Raw genomic sequence first — 8,774 nt, 5'->3', positions numbered from 1 at the left:
CTATAGGAAATAGGGAGCCAGTGCAGTTCAGCCAACACAGGGGTGATGTGTTCTCTCTTCTTAGTCTTAGTTAAAAAAGTCTAGCCGCAGAGTTCTGTATGAGTGCCAATTTCTTTAGATGTTTTTGGGAAGACCAGTGAAAAGTGCATTGCAGTAGTCTAACCTGCTAGTGATAAAGGCGTGAATTAGCTTTTCTGCATCTTGTTGAGTTAAAAGGGGCGCACTTTGGCAATGTTTCTCAAGTGGAAATAGGCTGTCTGAGTAACTTTACTGATATGGGGCTTAAAACTTAACTCTGCATCTAAGATGACACCGAGGCTTGTTACTTTTGGTTTGACCTGGTGTGCCAAGTTCCCCAGATTACTAAGAATAATATCTCGCTTTAGTTTTGGTCCAACCAGAAGTACCTCTGTTTTGTCATCATTTAGTTTCAAAAAAAAAGTTTTTGCTCATCCACTGATTAATGGAGGTTAGGCATGTAGTGAGGGGAGCAAAGGCCATCTGTTAGTTGGCTCCACAGAAAGATACAATTGGGTATCATCTGCGTGAGCTGTGGAAGTTTACATTATGCTGACTTATGACGTTTCCCAATTGAAGCATATATAGAGAAAAATAGCAGGGGACCAAGGCAGCTCCCCTGGGCCACACCAAAAGGCAAGTCATGTTTTTCAGATACATGATCTCCTAGACTGATATAAAAATCTCTGCCAGTAATGTAGGTTTGAAACCAGTTTAGAGCATTATCAGAGAGACCCACCCACTTCAAGCAAGGCGTGAATTAGGATGCTATGATCAATGGTGTCAAATGCCGCACTTAAATCCAGAAGAATAAGGATTGAGACTTTGTTTGAGTCGGTAGCTAGTCTGAGATCATTGACTATTTTTACTAGAGCCGTTTCTGTGCTGTGATTTGATCTAAAACCTGATTGGAATTTTTCAAGGATACTGTTTTCGTTGAGGAAGGTATTTAACTGATTACAAACAACTTTTTCAAGTACTTTGCTCAAAAAAACGATAGATTTGATATAGGCCTGTAGTTGCTCAGATTGGTATGGTCAAGATTTGACTTTTAAGTAAAGGTTTCACAACAGCGGTTTTAAAAGCAGTTGGAAATATACCTGTTTCTAATGAGGTATTTATTACCTTGAGAAAAAAAGGGAGCTAAGCCATCATATACTTTTTGAGGAATGTAGTAGGGATTGGATCTAAAACACATGTTGAGGAGCCGGTTTGAGTTATAATTTTACCAAGCTCAGATTGAGTAATAGTGCTAAAGGACCTTAATTTTGGGGGGCTGTTTTTGGGTGTACTATCAAACATATTACTTGTGTTACCAATAGCCTCCCTTATAGAAATGACTTTGTTTTTGAAGAAGTCTGCAAATTCTTCGCATCTTAGAGAGGATGCCTGACTGAGTGTATCAAAAGGTGTTTGATGCAATAGCCTATCAATGGTAGAGAACAACACCCTAGAGTTTCCACTGTTTTCAGCAATTACCTTAGAGAAGTGGTTCCTCCTCTCATTCCGAATAGCTCTATTATAATTTGCAATTTTTTCTTTTAGAATGGCACGGTGAACCTGTAACTTAGTTTTTCTCCATGTTCTCTCAGCTTTCCTACATGATCTTTTTTAGATCATGGATATTTTCGCTCATCCAAGGTGTCAGTTTGCTACAGGGCCTTTTTTTAGTCTTTAAAGGGTGCCACTCTGTCAAGCAGAGCCTAATTCACGATTGAGAGCCTCTACCATTTGATCAATGGGATGATGTAAAATATCTAAATTTATGGAGTCTATAAGAGCTATGAACTGCTGTTCTGCTCTAATGTCCAAGAGTCGCGATTTGATTGCAATTTCGGGATGAATTTTTGGAGTATGTAGTACTATATTAAAAGATACACAATGATGATCAGACATATTTATATCATTTACTGATAAGTCTGTGACTTCTATCCCTCTGGAAATGACTAGATCGAGGGTGTTGCCAAGGTTGTGGGTGGGTCCTGTAACATGCTGCTTTAGCTCTAAACTGTCCAACACATTAAGGAACTTACTGGCTTTAGCATCAGTTGTCTTATTGACATGAATATTGAAGTCGCCATTTACAATTATCCGATCATAGCTAGTGATGATGAGCGACTTAAGTTCAGAAAACTGGTCGAGAAAGCCAGTCCATAGTTTAGGAGGGCGGTATAAGGTTAATAGAAGTACAGCTGGGTCAGCCTTCAGAGTGAGGGCAATATACTCAAAGGAAGCGAATTCGCCAAAGTTGACTCGTGTGCAACTATATTTGTTTGAGAGAATGGAGGCAATTCCACCACCTCGTTTGCCTTGTCTAATTGAGTGGAAGAAATTATAATTTGGGGGACAAGTCTCAACAAGAACAGCTTCGCTGTCTGAAGTCAGCCAGGTTTCAACAAGAAACAGAAAATCCAATTTTATTTCACTAATAAAATCATTGATTGCAAAGGTTTTGGTAGTAAGTGCACCTATATTTAGTAAACCCATGTTAGCTGAAAATGCCTCTGGCTTTTGAGGAATATGCTGAGGTATGTAAATTTGTCTTTTCTTTTTACTATACGTTGGGTAGGAATCAACGTTGGAATAGAACTATAAGCATAAGTCATGCTATTGCATGACACAGCTTGATCTATGGTAGTAGTATTGTATGTTACCCTGCAGAAAACATTCTCAGACTCATCCACATGTATAATGCCATTCAAATCAATACCTGGGGGCTGGAATCTGTAATATTTTCTACAGAATGTCAATGTCTCAGTGTGGACGCTATGTTGTCAGAGAGTAGCCTGGCTCCATGTTGGTTTGGGTGGAGACCATCACGCTTCAGCATACTGGGCCTATCCCAGAACAAGCCCCAGTTGTTGACATAGGGATGCTTAGGGAAGCGCAGTAGCGTTTGAGCCAGGTGTGGAGATCGAACAGTCTGGACCATCTCTCAGCACCTTTTTCTGTAGGTAGGGAGAGGCCCAGAGATGACAAAGCGTTTTTCTGTGCCCATCAGAGTGGTGATGAGAGTTTTGTAGTTTTCCTGCAGTGCTACTGACTGCTTATCTCTGATGTCGCTCGTGCCCACGCGGTACGATGATGTTGTTGACCTTGGTGTGGCGGGCCAGGATGCTTGGGAGTTTCTGCTGGATGTCAAGGACCTTGGCACCAGGGAAGCAGTAGACCTTGGAGGGACCGCTACATGATGGGGGAATGCAGAGGTCTCTAACCATGGAACTGCCGATGACCAGGGTGGAGGTTGATGAGGTCCGGGGAGGAGGGGGTCGGGGGGGGCCGACTTTGAGGAGGGACCAGGATGGTTGTCTCGGGGCTGGAGGGGCTCCTCATTCTCGGTCAGAATGGCATAGCGATTTTCCAGTCGACATAGGTTGGGCTGGGCCTGAGTGCCGGCCCAGATCGTCTGCCGTGCTTGTGATGCTTGCTTCTACGCCATGGCTCAGGCTGGTGTGGAGTGGAGCTGGCCAGCAGAGCAGGCTTGGTTCTCAGCAGAGGCCGGGGAGAGGCAACAGGGACAGAAGTTGCATTAGTGCATGGCATGGTTAAAGTATTGGAGGACAGAGTGAAATCAGGGCATCTGGCATTTGTGTGTGTAAGAGAGGTAACGCACTTCGGGAGAGAATGGTGTCGAGGAACTGTTCATCCTTCTCAATCTGATGGAGGGTCGCTATTCTGGCTTCGAAGTTCCACTATCTTTTCGCTGAGAAGGACGCATGAGTCACAGCCTGGTGCACAGCTGAGGGGAGGCATCGTGGTCGCGGGCGAGGGCTCGCCGGTGTCAACTGTTTTTAAACGCTTGTTTGCTAGTTGGCTAGCAACAGCGATATCGCAGCAGTTCCTTGATAACTCGAACACAGGTAGCGGGTAAGTAATCTGAGAAGATCTCACTTTTATATTGAGTCACTAGTTTTGAGAGACGTTAGAAGGAATTTGATGCTTTCTTCTTCCAGATATCGTTTCCTTGGCCCGGTATTATTTGCAGCCCTTGATACTGGCTTAACGTTTAACGTTAACGTTTGACAGAAAAGTTTGGCGATCAAGGTTATAGAGTCCGATAATCCAAAGCCTCGAGCAACAACAGTTTATGCAAGAGTTTGTTCACAAGATATAATCGGTAGCCAGTAAATCCGTAGAAAGTAGATGGTAACAAGGAGATTTAAGATAGATAAGTTTGGAAGTTTAGGTAGTTACCTAATTCAAGGTAGGGCCTACCTTATAACTCCCTCTATAGTTGCCTGTGTAAATCCTCACAGCCCTAGCCTTAAGAACGCTTCTAACCGCTGAGTTGGAAGCCTGGGCTTTTAGCTCAGTGGTTAGAGCGTTCATCTCCCATGCCCAAGGTGGCGGGTTTGAGGCCCGTGAGCGGCGGACGAACCGACCTTGTGACATTTGCACAAACAATAACGGACAGCAGCTCTTCAACTTGGCCGGTTAAAATGTGTATCTAGAGACGCATTTCATGAAGGCCCTTTTGGACATGTCAGTTATTTGCACCACTGGGTAAAACTGCATTTTGACTACCTCTATTTAATTTGTGCATTGACAATTAAGTTGAATATCATATGAACTAGATGACTAAATTCTTGCATATGTAGAAGAAGAAACATTCACAAAAATCCATGACATGACCTCTCTTCTTGATAGCTTGATAGCTTGAAAACTGCATGCATCTGACAGGGATTGTTTTGTTTAATAATAAATAAATAAATAAATAAATAAATACATTATGCTGCTACCTTTTGCTTTTCCCAAATACAGTGTAGCTTACAGGTGTACCTTTCATCAGTCCAATTGCAATCGATGGACTGTGATGAACTGCCCTACTTGTGATTGTTTAGAGATTTTGAAGGTTTTATAACAATGCTACAAATTTTTTGGCAAGTGCTACAAATCTATTCACCTTTGCAGCCAGTAGGCTACTTTCAGTGCGGCCAAGAAACACACATGCCAAACAAGCATACACAAAAGTTTCAAGAGTGGGGGATGGAGTAGAAGATGGAGACAAATTGATTAAGTTAATGTGATTTATTTTCGCGGAATGGATGTACAGGACTGAGCGGTGGTCATATTTTGTTCCGCTATGTGGTACATCTAGTTGTCTTTGAAGCGATGTCATTCGGGAAGCCCAACTTCACAGAAATGTATTTCCAAATAGTCAATCCAGGGAAAGTGGCTATGGAAAGCTCTATAAAAAGACCAGAAAACAAGCCAGAACACCGAATGATGAAGGAGCAATCAAAGGACACTGTAGCCTTCTTTCTCCTTTTTTGAAATGGTCCGCCATATTGTTTTTTGTGTCTGAATGCAGCAGAGATACAGATTTTGATCAATCAAACTGGCAGTCAGAGATCCACCCTCTTTCAACCACAAAGAGTGGAAGCGTTACCGACAGATTAATCACGGCGTGGCATATTGTTTACAGGATGTCTGTGCTCGGCAAAAATGACATTTCCCGGTGTGTTCCTCTGTGCATGACACATGCTCCACCTGCAGATGTAATCACAACCAGATTTCAGCCGATATTTTTCCTTTTCTTTTTTTTTCTTCTCAGACCATCTCACACGCTAGCTAGAACTGATGGATTTCTGTGTCTCTTTAAAAAAATCACTCATAATGAGGTCGCCTTCCCTGGGGCAGCAACCCCTGGTCATTGAAATCATTCATCCACTCTTGCCAGGGGCAATGACTGAAAGCTCCCCTATTCTCCCCTCAAAGAGCTCATAATTAACAAGGTGTGCAACACAATTGTCACATTGTAAAAGCCTGAAAGTTTGCACAGCACGGAACTTGGGTTTTAAAATAGACTGCTACCTAAAACCATGGTCTGATTACAATTAGGTGAGCCACTTTCCTGATTCCAAATCAATGAGGCCAAATTTCTCAGGGGCTCCCGTCAATGGCTAGCGACGAGCATCTCTCTCTCTCAACTCCTGCCCCCGCCCTCCCCTCCCTTGCCCTCCCCCCTTGAATCCTTCCCCAATCAAAAGTTTTGCTCCGTATAATTTCATGCAATCAGATTTCTCCACAGTCATCCAGCGCAATCAGGTAATCAAAGGGGGCATATTAACAAGACAAATGGAATTTAAAAAGTGGGTGCAGTCTGTGTTTGCAGGAACTTCCCATGGTGAGGTGCCTGCCTTCACCACCCCAACCCCATCCAGCCCCACCCTCCACAGCTCCCTTCATACATCCACCCACCCTTCTCTCTCCCCTTTCAGACGAAATAACCTTCATCACCCACGAGGCGCAGCTCCTTCCCCTGTTGCGAAAGCCACAAAAGCAACATTTGGCTCATCAGAAATAGAACATGTCGGCTTTGGAGCAGACTGTCGTCATCCCACATCTCACAGTTGTCACATCGGAGGCAGAAAATTTCCACGGGTCTTTCACTGACTGCGGCATATGGCAACCTTTTAGAAATGGAGGATTCTGGGATGTTGATAGGTTACTTTCAGAATGTTCCATTTCTTTGCTCCGGGAGTCATTGAAATGGACTTAATAGCAGCAGTAAATTATTTGAGGGGCTGAATTATAGTCCCTTGCAATTGCTCCTATCCAACATGAAAGCAATATAACCTAAAGTCCATACTGTACTTCCCAAATGCATTATTTAAATTCGATCCAAACCGATATTAGTCTTCATTTGTCTGTGGAATTGGAAATTGGAGTAATTGTGCCCTTTAGTAATCTCTTGTTGCAATCTCATAAGGTGGGTAGGCTTGCAGGAACACACACACACACACACCACAATGTGAACATGATAAAGCTGTGCATAGATTCTAATTAAAATCTTCCTGAAAGTGAAGACTTGGGTCACTTGGTGATTTTTCATCTGTATCTCTGGGACGGCTTCCTTTGTCGTAGCCATGCGGTCAATAATGATGTCCCACAAAGGAGGAAGGAGGACGTGTTTAATGCACAAAGGCCACGGCCACTGAGCGCTCCCATAGAGTTTGGATGCTGGGGAGAAGCATTGAGATGCTGTGCAATTGCATGCAAAGCATACCAATATGAGGTTGGTAGGTCCTCTGTCAATTAAGATTAAGGAGATAGCAATCTTGATCTTACCACAGTGTAAGAACAAGAGGAGCAATGAATCAAAAAAGAGGGTAGCAACCATAATCATAATTGTAGCTCTGAAAAAGCATATATTTATACGTAGATAGTCAAGATGCACATTTGACACCATTGCCATATTATCCTTTTTGGAGATAGATCAGTTTCAAGCTAATAATATCTGATCCTGCCCTCTTATCTACAATTTACCAGAACACCAGACGTTGGGATATCTCTCATTCCATTAACTCCACAGGAGGGCCATTATTTTGGAATGAGTGGTTCCCTTCCCCAGTGCCTCTGTCAAGGTATTCAGAACGCTGTCTCCATGGGCACAGACAGCAGGTGAAAGAGAAATGAATGAGACAGGTAACAAAAATGAGAGCAAAGAGTTAAGAGGGAAAAGGGCAAGAATCATGAAGGTTAAGGAAAAGGTAGGTAGCGATAGAGAATGAGAGAAAGAAAAGACGTGAACGCGAAGAGAAAGAATGAGAAAGATGGGGAGGAAGGAGAGGTGTCTTGTGGAGGGCTAATTGGTAAAATGCAGAGTTTATTTGAGGCTATGATGGGTTCAATAGCTGTTACCAGCCATTTACCTCAACCCCTCACTCCACCCCCTTCCTATATCTGACACTGTCCACCTCTGCCAAACTTCTCTCAAATACACTCCCCGTCCTGGAACAGAGGAGCACTGGAAGCCAAATCATGTGTCTCGATTTTCTTACTTTACTGATGATATAGCTACAGTATAACCAGTGGACCCCAACCCCTGTGTGTCTTCGTAAAGACCAAGTTGTTCTTCGGTCACCTACTGGGTTCTTGGTTCTTCCTCAAACTATGGGACCTTCCTTAGATATCAGATTTGAACATGTGTACTTATGTCTTACATGACTTACATATGTCAACTATATTACAAGGGATTTCATTGTCCCCAGAGCAATTTGCTTTTGCCTTGCTCAAGACCACAATAGTGGAACCCAGGAATTGAACCCACAACTTTGAGGCTACTTAACCACTACACTACCATAGCCCCATTTCCATAGCCTCCAATCTGTTTGCAAAACATGTTACCTATTAGCTTTGGTGAGCCTCAGCTAACATGCTTGATGTGTCTATGCTGAACAACTCTGTCATGTATCCTTTTTATTCTCTTTTGTCTGAAGTTGTCTGGTTTTGGCAGTCATGGGGCTGACTTCTTGCTAATCAAAGAACTACGTCTACACAAACTCTCTTCCTGGGATAGTGGAAGAAAAGGAAAGGGCAGAGCACTGTGGCTTTTCACTCAAAGGCTGCTGATTTAGTCTCGGGGTGTGTGAAGGTGATTTCGTCCAGCTGCTCCCTGCCTTATTTAAGTGCTGGGTAAGGAAGAAGAGGAACAATCCTGAAGAAGTGAGTGAGGAACTGAATAATTGTGTTTTTTTACATTTCCTTTTTCGCATCAGATGTAAGTTTTAAATCAATTTCTACATTGTGAAGAGTACGCTTAATTTATGGTATATTCCCTGCAGTAGATTCAATTTCAGTTCTGTTTATCTACACTGTTACATTTCAGGTACATAAAGTATACACATAAAAGAAAAGAAAAAAATAGATATATTTATCTTAAAATTGTATCTTAATTACCACACTGTAGAGAGCCAGTTGTTAATGGCACATTTTAACAAGGTAGGTTTTTGTTGCTTGACCTGGTCTTTGCC

This window comes from Alosa alosa, chromosome 9 (assembly GCF_017589495.1).
Source record: "Alosa alosa isolate M-15738 ecotype Scorff River chromosome 9, AALO_Geno_1.1, whole genome shotgun sequence".
Taxonomy (NCBI): domain Eukaryota; kingdom Metazoa; phylum Chordata; class Actinopteri; order Clupeiformes; family Clupeidae; genus Alosa; species Alosa alosa.
This window is presented reverse-complemented; position numbering follows the sequence as displayed.